This window comes from Urocampus carinirostris, chromosome 3 (genome assembly GCF_059441175.1).
Source record: "Urocampus carinirostris isolate Australia breed hairy pipefish chromosome 3, RoL_Ucar_1.0, whole genome shotgun sequence".
Lineage (NCBI taxonomy): Eukaryota > Metazoa > Chordata > Actinopteri > Syngnathiformes > Syngnathidae > Urocampus > Urocampus carinirostris.
Window position 1 is genome coordinate 37,152,459 of NC_142351.1, and position 21,943 is coordinate 37,174,401.

Genomic DNA, 21,943 nt, shown 5'->3' on the forward strand with positions numbered 1-21,943 from the left:
GAGCTGCATTTGCTTTAAGGGTCTTGCTAATTTCAAATGTCAATTGTGTGCTTATAGTATCATTTGTCATCATCCATTCTGCTTCCAGGTAAACAATGAAAATGAAAAACGGGTCGGGGAAAGCAAAAAGAAGAAAAACATCCATTAATAAAAGTTACAAAAAGATACACAAAAAATACATTTTGCATGTTTTATGTTGCGAAAAAGAAGAAAGCTTCAAAGTGGGAAAACTGTTTACATTGTTGTATAAACTACAAACTTGAGTAAAATATATCATAAATATGATACTTAGAGCAGTGGTTTTCAACTGCTCTGACTTGAGGACCCACCATTCCACTCTAATGACAAGATGCGACCCAAATTAAGAAAAACAAAAATCCACTCCTTAAATTTATTGATTGAAAGGATTGTGGAGTTTAAAGCAGATTTAGTAGAAATGTTCCCTCTAAGCTGTGCTCGTGCGCAATCGCGCACTACCCAGAGCTTTTCCGCGCACAAGAAAATTTAGCCAGCTCACAAAAATCAGGGCTTGAAATAGCTAATTACGAAGCGAATCAAGTCAAAGTTACAGTGCATGAAGGTAAAAATACACGGGTTCCCCTGACGTTGTGTTCTAAATGCGATATTTTGAAGTCAAGGTCGAAGTAGAATGAAGTTGAGTAAAGTCAGTTTTTTGAGAACCGGCTTCTTCGGCTTGGCTCACTAAAAGGAAACGGCTTTCGGGTCCAAAGGGCTCTTCGGGTTGTTTTTGCCTCTTTCTTCCCTATATGACCAAATATTAAGTAAAATTATGCAAAAAAGGACTTAAAGGAGGGGGTGGAGGGGTAAATAGAGCAAAGGAAAAAAAATAGCAAAATGAAAAAGTAGTGAAAAGCTGAGAAAAAAAGAAACAAAAGAAAGGGGAAAAATCCAGAAAAAAAGAAAAGAAAGAAACAAAGGAAAAAAGTAAATAGAGAACAAAAAGAAAAAAGTAACAACTAGGAAAACATAAACACAATGAAATTTTTTTCAAAGGAATTAAAAAAAAACGTAAGAAAAAAACAGGGGAAAAGGAAGAAAAAGTTTGTGTTGCATTCAAATAATTTCCAATTATACCAAGTCAATCTTGTTGCCAACATTGTACTTCCACTAAAAAATGTGATTAATTACAGTTGTGTATCGTGCAACCGACTAAGTAAGCCCCCAAAAATGTTAGTATTATGCGACAAAATATACCAGGAAAAAAATGACATGGAAATCTTGTGAAAGAATTGTTGTAAAAACAAATGACGTTTGTAGGCTGCACAACCTTTGCAATAATACATTAGTGAATTCATTTAAAGGTGAAAACATTTTTTGCATTGCCGGAAACTCGGCAAAATGTAACGTGATGTCAAGTTTTGGACATGTTTGATAATGGATTAGTTGCTCACTGTTGTTTCAAGCGTTGCCCACCGACTTTGTGTGAACGCTCAGACCTGTGGAAAATTAGAGGGAACATTGGCTAGTAGTATGAATGTTCATCTTTATTTAAAAAATAAAATAAAATAACAAGCAACACGAAAAAGACTTCACGTAGCATACAGTGAAGAAAATAAGTATTTGAATACCCTGCTATTTTTCTATTCCTCCCACTTAGAAATCATGGAGGTTTTCATCATAGGTGCATGTCCGCTGTGAGAGAGATGAACTAAAAAGAGAAATCCAGAAATTACAATGTATGATTTTTTTTTAAAATGATTTATTTGTGTGATATAGCTGCAAATAAGCATTTGAACACCTTGGAAAATTAATGTTACTTTTTGGTACAGTGACCTTTGTTTGCTATTACAGAGGTCAAGCGTTTCCTCTAGTTTTTACCAGGTTTGCTAACACTGCAGGAGGGATCTTGGCCCATCTTCCACACAGATCCTCTCTTGATCAGTCAGGTTTCTGGGCTGTCGCTGCAAGACACAGAGTTTGAGCTCCCTCCAAAGATTTTCAATTAGGTTCAGGTCTGAAGACGGGCTGGGCCGTGCTAGAACCTTGATATGTATGCTTCTTACGGAGCCACCCCTTGGTTTTCTTAGCAGTGTGCTTTGGGTCATTGTCGTGTTTGAAGACCCAGCCACTAAGCATGATGCTACCATCCATATGCTTCACAGTAAAGACGGTGTTCTTCGGATTGTACTCTTCATTCTTCCTCCAAACACGCTTAGAGAAATTTTAAAAGTTATATTTCATCTGACCACAAAACTTTCTCCCATGATTCCTCTATCATCCAAATGGTCATGTGCAAACTTAAGATAGGCCTTGTCATGTGTTGATTTAAGCAGGGGAACCTTTCGTGCCATGCATGATTTGAAACCATGACGTCTTAGTGTAGAGTCTACAGTAACCTTGGAAACGGTAGCCCCAGCTCTTTTCAGGTCATTGACCAACTCCTGTTATGTAGTTCCAGCATTATTTCTCACCTTTCTTAGAAAAATGAGACCCCACGAGGTGATATTTTGCATAGGGCTCCACTCCCATTGAGATTAGATGATACACAGGTGTTCAGATACTCATTTGCAGCTGTATCACTCAAATAAATCGTGAAAAAAATCTTGCATTGTGATTTCTGGATTTTTCTTTTTAGTTTATCTCTCTCATTTAAGACTCCATGTTTTCTCAGTGGAAGAAATAGCAAAATAGCAGGGTGTTTGAATACTTGTTTTCTTCACTGTATATACTCGAACATAAGCCTACACTGTACATAAGCAACCCCGGAAACTGCTATGAAATAGCCACATACTGAAGAAATTTGTACCCAATATATACAAAAACCTTAACACGATAATAACTCAATTGTGTAGACAATAAAAATAATCTCATCTCATTAGCTGCACCGCTTATCCTCAGTAGGGTCGCCGGGGTGCTGGAGCCCATCCCAGCAATCATCGGGCAGTGGGCAGGGGACACCCTGAACTGGTTGCCAGCCAATCGCAGGGCACACAGGGACAGACAACTCGCTCGCTCGTTCACACCTAGGGACAATTTGGACCGGCCAATCCACCTGAAATGCATGTCTTTGGAATGTGGGAGGAAACCGGAGTGCCCGGAGGAAACCCACGCAAGCACGGGGAGAACATACAAACTCCGCACAGGAAGTCCGGTAGCTGGATTTAAACCCACACAGGAGGTTCCCAAGACCTTAGAACTGTGCCGCACACACGCTAACCACTGCACTGCCGTGCTGCCCATGAAAATCAATATTCTGGTTTAAAAAAACAACTAGTAAATCTAACATTTTAAACCATATACTGTACCTTCAAGCAAAAAAATTAATTGAAAAATAGAAAACTATGAAGCTAAATATATTAATTATATATGATACTTGTATATTTTAGCTCAAGGATTTCCAACATTTTTACTTTCTGTTAGTAATTAGTACAAAGGGCACCCACTTTCATATGCATTTCTAAAATCACAACATATTGTTTTATTACTACATTGATACCATGTTGTTACTATGGCATTCCGAGATTTATATTTGGAATTAGGCTTGGATTGAGTCAGTTAACCACTAAAAAAACAATTTTACGAGAAAATCACAATGATCCAGCACCGGTAAGCTATTTTCAGAACAGGTCCATTGGCACCTGAGCAGACCTTCATGTTGGAGATCCCTACTTTAGCTCCTTAAAGAGCCCTCGGAGCAAACAAGGACAAACTGACTGCTTCTTTTGTAAGAGAATATGGTTCTTTTTTGGGGGGGGAGAAACCATTTTGTTTTCTGTATTCAATGTTGCTTCTTCCGCCTTGGTCTCAGATTGAAAGTTATTATTTTTAAACTTTTTGGGCAATTATTTAACTCTACGAGCAGTCAATCATCGTGTGCCTCGTCCTGGGCATCCAATCAAAATAGAAAATAAGAGATCATTAATGGTAGTGGCCTAAGCCTGAGGGTGGATGAGAAACTTTAAAAGAAATGTTCCAGAAAAAAATTTGGAGTGGCCTTACCTGGTTGTGCACAGATTTGCACTGAATCCATACAGTGACATACAGGCAGGTGAGGCATCATGGATGTATGAAATTAGTAATCAATTGAAGTTATATTCATTCAGTGTCATTTAACTTTTTTAACAATTTTGAATTTTTCTATTTCAAAATTGTTTGTTTATTTACATTATATTATTAATATTACTAACACAATTAGAATGTAACCTATTATTTAGTGAACAGATGCAGAGCGAGGGACACATTTATCTTGCCTAAGGATTCTGATTTGGTGCACACCTGAACACCAAACAATAGAATTTGTGATGATATTAGTCAAGCCATCCAGTATTTTTCCCTGCTTTTTTTCCCCAATGGAGGATTACCTATCTATTGATGCTTTTATTCAAAATGAGCATTGCATAGACTTCATTTATAAGTCAAGGTGAGACAATAACTTGCATTTTCTATGATACAGGTTATATATTGCTTTCTTGCTCTGCCAGTCAAATGATAAGTTATATTATATGTAAATCTGACTGTGCCTCACCAGACACAAACATCACCACACGCCACTGGTTCCAAACAAAGAAATCCCTAGCCCTGGAGTAGCACCAATTCTGTTTTACTGACTTCCCAAACCTATATTCCATCCTGGGAATTTATTGCCACTATTCCAGTACAATGACAAAAATGTCAGATGACCCATTGTCCGAAGTAGGAAAAAAAAGTCATAACTGCTGGATAAATATGTGGTTTGTAGTTCCTAAGTCACAAAGTTGTCAACACCCGTCTGCTCGTATTATTGTCAAAGTACAGCACCATCCTTGTCAACATTCGCCTACTACGTGCAGCTTTCATTACTCCATGTCAAAGCAATTATTGATTTTTATAAGATATGAACAGGTAAGATGATAAAGTGTCAAGTAAGAGAGCACTCATGTTTAGTATGGTAGGAAAAATAAGTGGTATTAACATTTTTGGGTAAAAAAAACATCATTCTTCCTGGTAGCAGCAAAAAGATAGGATTTGTGATTGATAATGTTGGATTTTTTCAATCGGCACAAATACAGTACATTTGTCCACGGGGGTTGCATTCAGGAGGAGCTGGTTCCTTGGCCATGTTTCTGCCATTTAATCCGTTTATCTGCCGCCTTTACTGCCTCCGTCTCTCTTCACGGATACCTCGCGCTTGTTAATGCCAAAGTCAACCATGTGTGATATTGGCTTTGCTAGGTTTCCAATAGTCATGATTCAACCTCTGCAGTGCGTTTGTGTGCGTGGTGACATCAACTCGAGGGAAACTACTGTTCATCTAGCTCAAATAGCGTTGAAATGTAAGTAGGGCCGTAGGCTCACCAAGTCCAGAAGATGGAGCAATAATGGAAGATGCATGTGTTTTTTTGGCCAATTCGTTCATAAAATGTTTGTATGTGTTTTCACAGCGATACTTCGATTGTCCTGCTGCCACATTTCCATGCTTGTCTCTGCTGTATGTTCAAGTGGAGCCCCTAGTTCAAGACTTGTTTTGGGTTCTTTGTGTTAATCAACAGCGCACTGTCAGGTGTTTGAGAAAAAAAACACAAACTGAACACCACACTATTCAAAAAACTCATACACGTCATACATGTCACGGACCAGGGCAGGAAACAGAATTGAGAACCCAATAGCGTAACGTACTCACAATTTATTAGGGAGAGGAGGAATGCGCGCACACTTTTGATGCAGGGAACAATTGTCGCGGAAGTGGATTGAAATCCAAACAAAGGGGTGGTCAAAATTAAACAAATCCAGCCAAAAAAATAAAACAGAATCAAACACAGGCAAATTCACAGAACTAGGCTTTTTACAGAGTTTAACAGGAGTCTTGCAGAAGTTTCACAGACGCTCAGACAACTATCGTCTCAAAGGACCGCGTTTAAGTACTCCCAAGGAGCAATCGGTCAACGCGTCTCAGCAGGTGTCCATGGGCCGGGCCAATTGGGTGCCGTAGCAACTGCGACAGAACCCGACGCCACCCAGCTGGGACCAACTGGGTGCCATGGCTACCGTGACAATACAGGAGGAAAAGCATCATCAATGGAGACTGTATAGCAAGCAGGGGTGTCAACCTTTTTTTAACTCGGGGGCAAATAATAGATTAAAATTACATTCTCTCAAAGCCCTGCTTGGTTTTCACTACGACCTTATGAGTGACAATAAAGATTAATTCTAACTCAAAAAAAAAGATATGAATAATTCCAACTAGCAAGTAAGTGCACTCATTAAAACGGAATTGTTGCGCGGCTATTGGATCCATAGTTCATCGTCTCTTATTCACAATATTTTCAAAACATGGTGACATCCCTGCACATTGATTTGGAATAACGGTTACAATTTCCTCCTTGTTAATTCACATTAAGTCGTGGATGCCTCAATCTGTCAGTGCTTGTTTCCATAGAGATGACTCTGGTGCACCCACACGCTGCATTTCCAGGTAAGTTAAGTCCATCTAAGTGACAACACTTTATTTGAATAATTTTGTCTTTGCAGCTCTTCTGCAAGGCTGGCATTTACTGTAACAGTCTCGAGTTAGGCATTCTAAAGCAGTGGTTATGTACTGGTCCGACTCGAAGACACACCATCGCACCCTAATTCAAAGTCGTGACCCAAATCAAGAGAAAGAAATCTACTTCTCAAATTATTTGAATTTAGGAATTGTGCAGTTGAGATATGGGTATGCATAATACATATAGAGTACAAGCCGACCCTGTAAAACTGCTTTAAAAGAGCCACATACCGAAACAAATACACCCCCAAAATATTAATAATATGTCGACCTGTATTTATTCAATTACTGAGATAAAAGGTAAACATATCAGTAAGAAAGCTAAAAATATAAAAGTTCAAACAAATTACTGTATCATCAGGCAGCAGTTCAATGGCAGGCACTCCTACACCACTTTGGTATTTTGTAGTAATTTCCTTCAACTCATTTGTAGTTGTCACTGTTTTTCACTTGTCCTTCCTCTCACCATAAACATCATGGGGACTGTTTTTAATGGGGAAAATGAAAAAATTAAACTAATAAAATGAGATGTGGTCCTTTTCAAACACAGTTAGGATGGCGACGATTGACTGAACAGGAAGAAATAAGCCATATTGCCATCTGCTATTCAAAGGTGTAATTGACCTTCAGTTTTTTTATCTTGAAATGAAATGAAATGATCTGCATTTATATAGTGCTTTTCAAGTCAATGACTTTCCAAAGCCCTTTACAGTCTGCTTCACATTTCCCAATAGCGGCCTTGTATTGCAGCCATGTAAGACGCTAACCTGCTTATTGGGGGTATTAGGGGTTCAGTGTCTTACCTAAGGACACTTCGACATGTAACACGGACAAGCCGGGATTCCAACTGGGATCCCTTGATCCCAAGACGAGCGCTCTACCTCCTGAGCTACTGTCGCCCCATCTTCTAATCATATTTTGCCAAGGAGACCCACTTTCAGGTCCCGACCCACCATTCTTAAGCATGACTTGATATATAAGCATACTCTTTCAGAAACCCTTTTTAGGATAGTACCAGGATCGCTCGAGTGGTAGTTTGTACAGCACACAAAAATATCTAATGTTCCTGTTCCCCCACTGTGCCAAAACAAATTATTCCGTCAGTGTATTGTAAAGTATTGGGTACGTACACATTTGGATACTCAAGCACCTCGTTAGAATCTAGCCAAGCACCATCAGCAACACTGATTGAACGTTTCTTCAAGGACAACTCCCCATTTCTCCGCTCGCATCCTTCCACGGGCATCGTCGAGCTGACGCAGCTCAAAATCGGAGTGATTCATCCATCTGTCTGTGTGTGTTTCAAGCAAACAGAAAACGTGAGCGGCAGCAGCGCGAATCTGAAGTGAAGTACTGCAAAATGTATGGATGTAACATTATCTGGAAACGGGCTACACTACGAAAAAAAATCTTAACCCAAAAGAGAGAAAAAGAAAAGAAAGAAAGAAAGAAAGAAAGATGTCAGGGATGCCCAGGAGCCAGAAATAAATACATAAATCACCAAATCAATACTGTTGCTCAGGGGTGGTGAAAAAATATTGCATGTGACAGAATTAAAGCATTTGGGTCTCCATCTGTAGTATATGAACTTAGCTGCATCATGAAGATTTATTTGAACAATTATTTGTGTTTATATACCATGAAAGTTTCCCCCAGCAATGTTTAGCACTCCCTTGATATACTGAAATAGTGCCTTGTGCTAAGAGACAGTATCGAATACAATAGAGTAGCGGGTACGCGCATACGAATGCATTATTGGAGTACGGATGATTTCCGAGTTTAAAAGAGCCCAATGACAGTTAATCAGTACTGTGGGCCTTTTAACAGTCGCCTTTCTTTCACTTACTCACAATTGATTCGCCAAGAGACAAATCATGTCGCACAAACAATGTCAAATAACTTGCTCTAAATGATTTTAAATAGTTTTCTAAATAATGCATGTGATGAACGGGATATAGACTACCAAATTAGGAATTGGAAGTTCTCCAAATGAAGTCGAGCAAAGTAATGCTGAGTTTGAATTTCCACAAAAAGGGCAATTAAGCATTGTTAAACATAGAAAGCTTCACACATTTACTCAAATCTACAGAAAAGCAATTTCATCGCACAAGTCACAAAGGAACACGCACAATTTCTGCATTCAAGATATTTTTCTTTTATATTTTATGATGCAATAGCACAAGTAAGTGCTTATGATTAAAAAGACAAGGTAATATGGTGACAAACAGTATAGTGTGAGATTATTCAACCATTGTTTTTTCAGCTTTATTACTTTTATTATTTAATGATCACATTATTACTTTAATAATCATAATATTCATATATAGTTGTTAGAAGTACACTTTTTTCTTATCTACATGTGTAAATGAAATATTTACTTGCTGTATTTATTCGATGTGTCAGTGTATCCTTTCATTTACTACCTTCCCATCAATGTTTCCTCGTGTTCTGATAAGCCTAAGACTGACGTACACTTATCATACCATCTGCAGAATCCAGTCAGATCCAGTCTTAACCAAAGTTTATTGTGAAGATGTCACTCCCTTACTTGAAAACAGGAAAATCCCATTCCTGTTAAGTCACATTTTCCATCCATCCATTATCTGCACCGTTTATCCTCAGTAGGGTGGCGGGAGTGCTGGAGCCCATCCAAGCTTTCTTCGGGCAGTTGGCAGGGGATACTCACAAATGGTTGCCAGCTAGTTTGAGGGCACACAGAAACAGACAACTAACTCACTCATTCACCTCTAGGGACAATTCAGACTGGCCAATTAACCTGACATGCATGTTTTTGGAATGTGGGAGGAAACCGGCGTGCCCGGTGGAAACCTACGCAAACATGGGGAGAACATGCAAACTCCACAAAGGAGGTTCAATCTCATGACCTAAAAACTGTGCAGCGTACGTGCTAACCACTCTACCGCCCTGCTGCCCATTCTATTTTCCAGTTAAGTTTTGATTTTGTCAATCCACGACCCTCTCATATAAAACAGTGGTCAGACATTTCTCGATGCGTATTTGTCCTGATTGTCACTAGCCCAGAATATTCTGTTGATTTCTTGTTTTGTTTCTTTGTAATAAACAATCCTCAACTGAACTGCTCTCTTCAGCCCTTTTTTTCTTTGAACACATGGTGGGAGACGGATTGTCCACGCAAATATTTTGGTGACCCCGACATTTACAATATTTACAAAGACAAGGAGCCAGAATGTTTTGAGAAATGTTGCACTTCAACATGTCCGCAGGAATCTTGTTTGAAATAAAACTAATGGTTTGACCTTCATTAAAAGGAGGTCCTTTTCCATAAAAAACAACACTAAACGTCAGCTAAATTTGAAATGCACAAAAACTGCATAAATGTGAAGTCATTTGCGAGCTCTTTGAACTGAATGACAGGAGCAGGCTCCCTATGAAACACTTTTTATCCCTTTTGATTGGTCAATATGCATTTTTTCCATGGTTTCCATTTTGTTGACTCTAGAGTTGGTGAAAAATTGATTTTTAAAATTGTTTTTTATTTTATATTTTTTTATGTAGCTGTGCTAATACTTTAATATTAGCTGTGTTAATCATTGATAATGTGTCTTATGATTAGCTTATTTTACGTAACACCTTTAAAGTTCATTCTTGTAATTCACAATGTATTTCTTGATGTCCTGTAAATTCAATATGTTTAATTTACATTTTACTCTGTTGTTTATTTTTTAGCTTCTGAGTTGTTTGACTTTAAAGATGCTTTGTATAAAAAAGGTAAAACGTTTAAATGAGTTCAGATGTCACTTTGGAGTGAAAAAAATAATGATATTATAATTTAGTCAACTTATACATTAAAAAAATAATGTTATGCATAATGTTACAACACGATTGGTAATATGTTGATTAAAAGTCTTTTTTTCATGCTTTTTTTCTTCTTTTGCTTCTTTTTCTCTGAGCTTTTAACCTCTTTTTTTGTTTTGGTTCTTCTTTTTTTCTCTTTTTTTACGCCTTTTTCTTTTATTTTAATTTTTGCTTTGTTTAAATTTTCCAAGCTTTCTTCTTTGAGTTTCTTCTTTTTTTTCACCAGTTATTAACCTTAGTTTACTGTTTTGTTTCTTTTTTTCTATTTTTGTCTGTTTTGCTTTATTTATCCCCTCTTTAAAGTCGTTTACAAAACAATAGGTAATATATAGATTAAAGCATCATAAATGACGTGAAGAGCCGTTTGGGAGCCGAAAAAGCCGGCTCTTCTAGCCAAAAGAGACTGTTCTCAAGGAAGAGCTGGATATCCCATTACTAATGGATACAACTTGGCTGTTATGAAATGTGGCACAACTGGAGTAATGAGTTTGGATTCTTTTTTTTTTTTTTTAATTACTTCTACTAAACATGAGGTAATATTTAAAGTGATATGAAACACAAAAACTGGCATAACGAACTGTGACACTACTAGAATGATGAGTTCGGATTTTCCTGTTTTTTTACCAATCATGGCCTCGTCAATGTTCTATTGGCACACAAAATTAACAGTGTTTTTCATAGAAGAAAGCCATACTCACATCTTTGCTTTGTCAAAATTATCACAAACCAAACCATCCCAGAGCAAGTGGCACCTGCTCGGCAGTAATTCTCATGCTAGTGGAAATGGCAGCGCATTAACTGGTGAAAAGACAAACTATATTATTAAAGAATGAATCAACATAGAGCTTTTTTTTTCAGAATAAAAACTACAAAGTAACATGTCCAACCACAAAACAGAGACATGTTGAAGACTTTTAAATCGAAAATAGAATAGAAGAGAATAGAATAGAATATAACGTTATTAGCATTGTTACAAAATGGGTTGAACATATTGTGACAACGAAATTGGACGTGGCACTTCAGTTTTACATTTTACTGGGAGAATAAAAAAACAAAAAATATAAAGGATAATTTACGCAATATTTACACAAGAAAGTGTGGGCATGTAGAGGCAAAAGATTTTTACATTTAGAATTAGAATTGTCATTATTGCCATTGATGTCAAAGTTGTGAAACATCCTAAGCAGCAAGATTAGTTATGGCACTCCAAGGTAAAACATGTAATATAAAGACGTTGAAGAGAAAAAAAAACAATAATTAGCATGCTGAACATGCTTAAAAAATTACATAATTGTGCTTAAAAGTTGGCCCAAGTTATGATAATAATGCAATGAAGAAGAATCGTGCATTGTAACGGTAGTGCAATAAAAATAAGTGCCATTACATTTAGCAGCAGCAATTTTACAAGATTATTATATCATATATATATACATATACATATATATATATATATATATATACATATATATACATATATATATATATATATATATATATATATATATATATATATATATATATATATATATATATATATATATATATATATATATATATATATATATATATATATATATATATATATATATATATATATATATATATATATATATATATATGTATGTATGTGTGTATGTGTGTGTGTGTGTTCAGAACAGTCCAACAGAAGGGAACAAGAGATCAAGAAGTTGAGAAGGGAAATCAAGGCTCTCAACTTGGAGTACAAACATGCCAGTCCAAGAGAGAAGGAGGGCATAAAAGACTTGACCACTGGACTTCGAGGACAGTTGTGCAGACTAAGAAGGGCAAAGAGGTCTCGGAGACTGAGAAAGGGAACGGAGGTCAAACGTGCTCAGTTCACTAAGAACCTGTACAAGTTCACCCAAACCTTGTTGGGGGAAGCAAGATCAGGGAAACTGACCAGCCCAAAAGAAACGGTAGAAGGTTTCCTTAAAGAAAGTCACAGTGACACCTTTCGAAGCCAAGCCTTGGACATCCATCTGAGGATTGGAAGCAGCAAAACCCCGGAACAGAAGCTCAACACTAAGGAGCCATCATGGAGAGAATTCCAGGACGTTGGTAAAAAAGCCCGGTCATCATCTACCCCAGGACCCAGCGGTATACCTTGCAAAGTGTCCAATGCTTCTACGGAGGCTGTGGAAGCTACTGCGGAGAATTTGGATAAAGAGCATAATTCCAACATCCTGGAAGAGAGCGAATGGGTGCTTTGAGCAAGGAAAAAGACTCATCTGACATAAGCCAATTCCGAACCATTTCTCTACTAAGTGTTGAATGTAAGATCTTCTTCTCAGTCCTGGCACAGAGGCTTACAACGTACATGGTCAAGAACAAATATATTGACACATCAATCCAGAAAGGTTGCATCCCAGGGTCCTCTGGATGTCTGGAGCACACAAGCATCATCACCCAGTTGATCCACGAGGCCAAGGAAAGCAAAGGAGACTTAACAGTCGTCTGGCTAGACTTGGCCAATGCATATGGGTCAATTCCCCATGATCTCATCAAGCATTACCATATCCCACAGCACATAAAGGGAATGATCACCTCCTACTTCAGTGGATTCAACTTTCGGTTCCAAACCACCCAGTTTACCACCCAGTGGCAAGATTTGGAGAAGGGGATCGTCACGGGTTGCACCATCTCCCCCATCCTGTTTGTTATGGGCATGAATCTACTCATCATTGCCGCGGTGAAGGAGACGAGTGCAAGCAAGATGGATCCTGAAGGCACTTGACGAGGTAGAAACCTGGGCTCGGATGAAATACAAGTCTAGAAAGTCAAAAAGCATGGTGATCAGGAGTGGGAAGGTCAGAAGCAGGTTTCAACTTCGAATCCAAAGAGAAAACATACCATCAATCAAAGATAACCCCGTGAAATGCCTCTGAAAGTGGTACGATTCATCTCTGGGCGAGAGCGGCAGCGTTCTCAGGACAGCAGAGCAGGGTAATGAGTAGCTGCAAAGGATTGAGCGATCAGGACTACCAGGCACGTTCAAGACTTGGTTGTTCCAGTACGGTCTGCTACCAAGACTGCTGTGGCTGCTAACGATCTGTGAAATCTCTATGACGGCGGTCGAAGGAATTGAGAGGAAGGCAAGTAAACATCTGCGCAGGTGGCTTGGGATTCCACCAAGCTTTACATCATTAGGGCTTTACATCAGGTCGGGGCAGCTGCAGATTCCCCTGTCTTCGGTAGTGGAAGAGTTCAAGGTGGCCAAGTGTAGGGCTTTCATGATGCTCAAAGATTCCAGCGACGAGATGGTTAGGGGCGCGGCGTGATTGCAAGATCGGGACGTAAATGGCCAGCAGACAGCCAAGTACATCAGGCAGAAGGCAGCCTGAGGTTGAGAGATGTCATCGGAAATGCATGCATAAGGCATCAGGGACTAGGGTCTACTCATTTCCAGCAATCGTCAAGAGCTGATCCAAGGCAGAGGAGAGACATGGTGCAGGCCGAGGTCCCTCAACTGGAGGAGGAAGGCAGGTGATCCAGGGTGGTGCAGCTTGGAGTCCAAGGAGCCTGGACGAAGTGAGACCTACCAAAGCGAAGGATCACGTGGCCAGAACTCTGGAGGTTGGAAGCGTTCCAGATCTCTTTTTTTGCTCCGGTCTGTGTACGACACCCTTCCAACACCAGCCAACCTGTACAGGTGGGAGTTGAGGGAGGACCCAACGTGCAGGCTATGTGGTGGGAGGGGGACACTGGCGCATATTCTGGCAGGATGCCAGGTTGCTTTTAGCCAGGGCAGATAACGATGGCGCCATGACAAGGTCCTCGGTGCACTGGGTTACATCTTGGAGCAGGAAAGGCGGAAGAAGCACCAACCTCAACCCAGTCCAATATATTCCATCCAGTTCGTCAGGGAAGGGGAGAAACCAGCATCCTCCAAACAGACCAAAAAGAGACTCCTGCAAACAGCATCAGCGTGGGAGATGAGGGTGGACCTGGGAAGGAAATTACACTTTCCCCAGGTAGTCCAAACTTCCTTGAGGCCAGACATCATGATTTGGTCAGAAGAGGCTAAAAAAATCATCTTGATTGAGCTAACTGTACCGTGGGAAGAAGGGTGCAGCGAACCCCATGAAAGAAAAAACTCCAAATATCAAGAACTGGTCCAACAGTGCAGGGACAAGGGATGGCAGACCTGGCTATTCCCAGTGGAGGTCAGGTGCTGGGCTTCCCAGCACAGTCTGTATGGGACACATTAACAGCGCTGGGAATAAGTGGAAGGGAGAGGAAGGCAGCTTCCTAAAAGGGTGGGGGAAGCCGTGGAGAGAGCCTCTTGCTGGCTCTGGAGTAGTAGAGAGGAGTTTAGCTGGGGACCAGGAGAAGATGGGCAGTGACTGGCCATCACTGCTGGCCCGCCAACTCGAGGGTGTTGTGGTTAAGGGTTGAAACGCCCAGTGACGGTTGGACACCACCTGACGACATCTTCTCCTGGTTGAAGGCTACAGTCACTGTTTGAGTGACGGCAGAAGTTGCACTGATTAGGAGTGTATGTAATAGTATATATATATATATATATATATATATATATATATATATATATATATATATATATATATATATATATATATATATATATGATATATATATATATATATATATATATATATATATATATATATATATATATATATATATATATATATATATATATATATATATATATATATATATATATATATATATGTATATATATGTGTGTGTGTGTTAGGTGTTAAGCGTTAGGTTGGAGGGCAAGTCCATTATAGATCTGCAAATGATTACTGCCAGAAGATGTGTTGTTTCTCATTGTTTAAGCCTTGCCACCATTTGAGGTTAATCATCACTACTTTTCTGGTTGTTGACTTTATCTTTGTTCATGATCCTCACGTTTCACTTCGTCCGATAATACCTAGACCAATTAAAGTTAATAATGCCTTCATTGGTGTTACTGATCCCCCCAAAATAAACCATTATAACCAGTGTAATGGTGTTATAGTTGGCTGACTGTAGATATATTATTTTCTGCCGTACTCTCATCACTACTCGGGCAATACCATTTTCTACCGTCTGGATCATTTTCAGGGACGAGCTGGAGCAGCCGGTTAATGAATAGCTACAACCATCCAGGTGAAAAATCTCAAAAGCTGCAGAGGAAAAATGTAGAGGGAGATAAAAGCATTAGCAAGTAATAGGATTTATAAATTTTATTGGGTGAATTCCAGTGAGAAAAGGGGGGATTAAATATTGTCCTAGCAGTTTGTCGTGTGAGGGAGTTGAAGGATGCAACCTGATCAAAGGTAACTCCAAGGTTCCTTACTGTGCTGCTGGAGGCAAGACAGCTGGTCCTCATGCAGCATAACCGGAGCAGGCGACTAAATGAATCGCGTGTGTTTGTGTAGAATGTTATCTCATTACTTTGCGGGTTTTCTTCTGCTGATTCATTCTATTTTCATTTGTAATCCATGTATTGCATTCATAATTCTTTTTAAAGTTAGTGTAGGGCATCATGAAAAAATCCTCAACATTTCTTATTTGTTATTATTTTAAAAATTACAATTGAGCAACTAGCCATTCTGACATATTTCAAGTGTACTTTAAAATTGTGTACACTGAAATGCACTGGACAGTGCAGAATACGATCAATTCAGTTTGTTCATATATTGATTTTTGTCTGAACTGGGATTTAAATATACAACCCAAGGGAGACTGCAACCTGATTGCAGCGCTTTATACCACCATCCATATATTTGAAATGAACTTTACATTTACGTAGACCAAACTGCACGCAAAAGTACATAAGTGGATACATTTAGTTTGCTCGTATATAATTTTTGTCAGAAGAGGGATTAGGAATGCAACCTGAACACAGCACCTAAAACCGCTTGGCCATTCCAACATATGCTTGAAATGTACTTTAAATTAGACCAAACTGCACTGAAGAATACAACACTGATGAACTCAGTTTGAGATTACTACCTTACGAGAGACTGGGACCTGAATGCAGCTCTTCTAACTGCTCAGCCATCCTGACATAAATTTCAAATGTATTTTAAATGTATGTACATTTTAATCTACATATAAAAGCAAAACACCCTAGATTGATGTAGGCTGAACTGCACTGGACTGTAGTGTATTAGATTAAGACAGTTCACTCAAAAATAATCAAGCTCAAAGGCGAGATTTGAAACCATGCCCACAGAGGGACTGTACATAAACACATATTTTTAGACCATTCCACCATCCTGACATATTCCAAACCGAATTTAATTTAATGGGCAACGAACTGCACTGGAGAATACAGCATGAGATAAACTCACTTTGCTTGTGTATGAATGTTGTCAGAAGAGTGATTGGAGCTGACATCCTTAGGGATAGTGCAACCTGAACACAGAACCTTAGCCCACTCGGCCATCCTAACATCTAAACCCAAATTTAGATTTAGTTAGACCACTAGACAATAGAGAATTAGCTCAATCAAGTTCACTCAAAATTCATATGTTTTGCCAAAAGTGGGATATAATCCACATCCTCAATGAGCCAAGTGTACTGGGCAGAAGAAAGAAATGACAGGTACCTGAACACAGCAACGACCGCACATCCATTCTGAAAAAAAATAATATCATGTACTTTAAATTCATGTGGACTAAACTGCACGATACAGTACATTCGGTAAATGCAATCCTGGATTGGGGTACTTCACCCATGATACACCAAAGGAAATAGTTCCCCGACGACCCAGGCAGTCAAGGGATCCATGAACTGTGAGCGGATTCACTTAACTGACTTTGAAGTTTGGATGGAGTTGGGGCATCTGTATGTGCCTTCTGATTGATGTGTAAAATCAAACCTGTCCCGTCAAAGCTGTCAGGAAGTGTTTTGAGTTCAGTATCAATGGTAAATGTGCTCACCCTGGTGTTGTTTTGTTGGTGAACGTTTTGTTAAGTGTCCGGGTAGTTTTCTACTCTTCTACTTTACAACAGAAATGTTTTCTTCCTTTTTTATTTCTACCACCCAAAAACTGCTTGGATACACTGCCATAACTTTATATTTATTGAAAAAAAGATATTGACGATCTATAAATTGATATAGAATTAAAATGTGATATTTGGTTTAAATTTAAAATGTTCAGGGAGGAAATCTGGGGTCATACCTTTCCGATGGCATATGGCAACAAAGTCTGACACTTGTTTATACTTTATCAAATATTATTTAAGACATTTTTAACTAATGCTAGGTACGCATCACATACATCGTTCAAGGGACATCTGTTCTGAAAATGGTCTACCAAAAAGTGGTCCATGAAGCAGTCATGCACCTGCCAAATTAGTTCATATTTTCTGGTCATGGACATATCATCACTTACGATAAGTACAGATTTTCAAGGTGCTCCCTTACGTTTGCGACCAGAACTTTCCGTCTAGGTACTGTATCTTCCCCGTGTCTTCCCCTTTGTCACAACGTTTCGAAACTGCAAGCAAATACTTAAGCGTTTAGCTTTATTATGGGCACTGAGATTCATAATTTTCCACAGCTACTACCTATAGGGTAACTACAGTGAAAACATTTTTTTGTCTATTTTAGCCTTGAAGAAACTACGATATAAACTGTGCTCTTGTAGGAGAAAACAATATTCTCTTAAAACCTTTTCTATACAATTTGGATTTGTTTCCATGCAATAGCAAATTACAACTTGAATTCCATTTTAAAGGCTTAAATGTGTTAATAATTTTACCTGTTTTGTTGTTGTTATTGTTGTTCGTTTTCATCCAGAGGTGAGGGCGGGAGACTGTCAGTTTTGTTTTGATAATGTCAAACAAAAAATTAAAAATGAATCCTCATTTTGGCCATTTTTTGTAGGTACACAAAAAATAACGATTCTCAAAGTTACCGTAGAATATTCGGGACTCCTGTTTTTGTAATAGGTTTCTAAAAATGATGCTGTTGCTATGGCAACCCCCTTTACTTCCAAGGGACTGAATAATGTCAAAAATAATGATGTCCTTTAGCTTTTTGTGTTTTCAATTGTTTTTTTTGTATGATCATTTCCTGCAAAATATGGCCCATAATGCTAATTCAACAACCTTCTTTTAAAAAGACTAGTGATGTGTCATTTCCGAACGTTATGGCTCAGTGAGCCAGCTCTTTGAAGTGATCAACAGGAGCCGGATCCCTTTAGATGCTTTCTTTATTTTGAAGGTGCAAAATGTTTTTTTCAGGGATTCTGTATTGTAGACTTTACATTTGTTAAGTATATAAAAAGTTATAATTATTTTGTGTTTGATAGTTTATCTTGTATATATATTATTTCAGATTTTCCCGTGTTTCACGTTTAGTTTTATATAAACACAATAAATTTAAAGTTTATTCTGGTATTTTACAGTTTATTTGTTGCTGTGCCGAAAAGTTAACTTTTTTTCCCCAGGGATTCCGTGTTGCCCAATTTATTTTCAACATGCACATTTTAAAAGTAATATGCCATGACGTGGGCACCACCGCAGCTGAGTGGCACAGTTCCGAGGTCATGGGTTCAAATACAGCTACCAGCCTTCTTGTGCGGGGTTTACATGTTCTCCCCATGCTTCTGTGGGTTTCCTCCGGGCACTCCATTTTACTCCCACATTTCAAAAATTGTCTCTAGGTGTTAAAGTGCAGGTGAATTGTCTGTCTCTGCGTGCCCTGCGATTGGCTGGCAACCAGTCGGAGTTTCCTCATGCCCACTGCCCAGAGACAGCTGGGATGAGCTCCAGGACCCCCGCGACCCGACAGAGGATAAGCTGTGCAGAAAATGGATGGATGGATGGATGGATGCCATGATATGGGGAAAAAGACAATATGAACTTGAACATGCAAAGCATATTTAATTGATATTTCCGAGATACAGCACACTGCAGCATAGGGTGGAATTTCCCAAATTTTTGTGTGCATACTGGCGCATGTTTTTTTAATTAAAAAAAATATTCCCGTCCAGGAGCACAGAGACACATATGTTCAGGGAGAAAAGCAGTGACTGGGTTCCAAATTTACATCAGAAGGATGAACAGCTTGCAGTTATTCCTATATATCTTTTGCCCGGTTCAAGCCTTCTGCATAAACTTTTGCAAATCAGTTTCTCCTCCCATCATATCAATGATTGTGCCACACTTGTTAAAGTGCATCTTAAGAATAACAAGCAAAAAATACGGCTTGCCCGTCGGCAGATATAAAGTGTGCCAGACGTGAAGGTCTACATGTCTGAGTCCTTAGTGTTGAATTTACAGCCATTAAAATATTAATCAGGAATTAAATGTAAAACATGTTACAATGTCATAATTGTCACCATGGTCGTGGTACCCTAATCTGCATACAATTAAAAACAGCCGAGCACCATCTGGAGTTTGACTTAATTATTTATTCACCAAAGGTGTACTGTAATAACGTCAAATTTCTCAGAGACATAGTATTGAACTAAATTGGGGAGTGGCAAATTTATTCAAGATAAGAAACTACCATCAACAGTCAAATGATTGTTGCTAATCACCTACACTCGTTCAAAGCATGATGGGCAAAATCGTATTGGGCATTGAAACTTTACTCCCAAATTTTCAAAAAACCAAAGAGTCAACAAAGACTGTCAGTCATCCCGAAAGTCAAAGGACTATATGTTGCACCTTTTTCTCCTTTTACAACTATACCCTAGCATTATTCAACCATTCTCCCTGTATTGCTCTACATGTTTTTTCACAATGCTCTCTGAAACAAACTGGACCAAAGTCACACGTATTACATACACCGCAGCTAAAAGCATTGTCCTACCCACATCCAACCTCTTAGACTTAAATAACAGGTCTGTCCTCCAACTGGCAAACATAATAGTCCAGGATATCACTCACCCACTACACCATTATTTATACTGCTACTGTCAGGGCGCAGATACAGAACAATAAGATTTAGTAGGATCCTTCTCGAGAAAAGCCTGATCCCGTCTGCCATTAGCTTTCTAAACAACAGGCCCCGCTGACCCATCGCATCAGTTTGCTCTAAATGTCCCACTTTCATGTTTGTCATTCCGTTTTTGTTTTTGTGTTCAATGGAAGTGAATTCCCCTAGGCGTACCAATGAATTAAAGCTAAATCTATCTTTACACTAAATTGCCTAACTTATTATCAAACTTGGAGTTGTTACCAACTGAGACCTCCTCAAGTCTACCAATGCTACTTAAGTTGTCCGAACTACGAGCAAGGAATCTTTCTTTGTAAGTATGTTAGGAATTCATTTACCTCTAATGCCGGATTTTACTACACAAACAAACGACACCAACAATGTTACAAAATGACTCACTTTCACTTAACAGATACGCAGCCATCCACGAATCCCACATCCTTTTAATTCTAACTGCGGTGGTGGAGTACTAATGACTTACAAGACAGATGTTTGCACCGTCGTGCTCCGTTTGGGTTCATGCGAGCTGAAGCGTGCTGCCGTCGCACGTGAAGACATGCATGACAACCTGTGACCGTGTTTCTAAGGCTAAAAGAGGCTTGTCTGCATTGCACAGCCCCAATGTTATTTATGTCGCCAATCATGACATACATCGAGACGCCGTGCAAATCATTGGTGGAAATGAAAGTGTATGAATGTTAAAGGAAAAAGTGATAAAGAAAAACAGAATGAGTGCTTTTTTTCTCCTGTGGAGCCGGATACTATCTATTCACAGATACCCCCACAGAAATGAATCTGCGGTATCCCTAGGGCAACTGAAGTTTTTTTTCAATTTGGAAAATAAAGCTACCCTTAAAAAAAGACGAAACATCGACATTGTTTTTTTTTTTTTTTGAAGGGTTGCAAGTACACAAAATTGCTTGCATATATTCTCAAGCTCAAGCAAACTATACAGTACTCTGCTAGAGTAGAGGCCCCCAAAAACTTTTTCACATATTGCCATAGTTCAGGCTTCATATTAACAGATGAAAAACACAAAGTATTTAATTTATTCAAAATTTTATAATGTGCTAAACAAAGAAATATGGAAAAGTTGGTTTTGTAAAAAAAATTACCCCCTTCAGTTGATACTTTGTACAACCTTCTTTTGCTGCGATCTCAGACTCAAGTCTTTTTGGGGTGTTGCTACAAGTTCTTCACATCTTGAAACAGAAATATTTGCCCATTCTTTCTTGCAAAACAGCTCAGGTTCCTTAAGGTTTTTTGCCCATCATTTTTTAGATCTTTCTACAAAGACCATACAGGATTTTTTTAGCTTTAAAGGTGATGTTCGTAACTTAAAAATATTCTACCTGCTGACGCCATCTTCAGGCTGAAATCATCAGCAGCCTCTGTCAAGCGGCTTCTGTGGCACGTGCATGTACTATCACTATCACTATATATACACTATACCTGTATACTTTACAACTAAGCACTGTTTTGAGAGAATTCATACTGCTAAAAGCTCAACAAAATGCCCTTTTGTGCTAAGGGAGTTCTATAGACTCTAATTTTTGAAAGGTTGAGATTCCAAACAGAGAAAGGAGGGAACATTCGTCACACCCACAAATTGTGAGACCTAAATTGTCCTAAAACTTTGCAGTACAAAACAAAGTAGTTATGGAAGCAAAATTGGCTTATCATCTTACAAAACTC

At 38.7% G+C, this 21,943-nt stretch overlaps 1 pseudogene; it reads left to right on the top strand.

The window, feature by feature from the left end:
• The window catches only part of LOC148369595 (uncharacterized), a 122,928-nt pseudogene that overhangs the window by 20,734 nt on the left and 80,251 nt on the right, over nt 1–21,943 (top strand).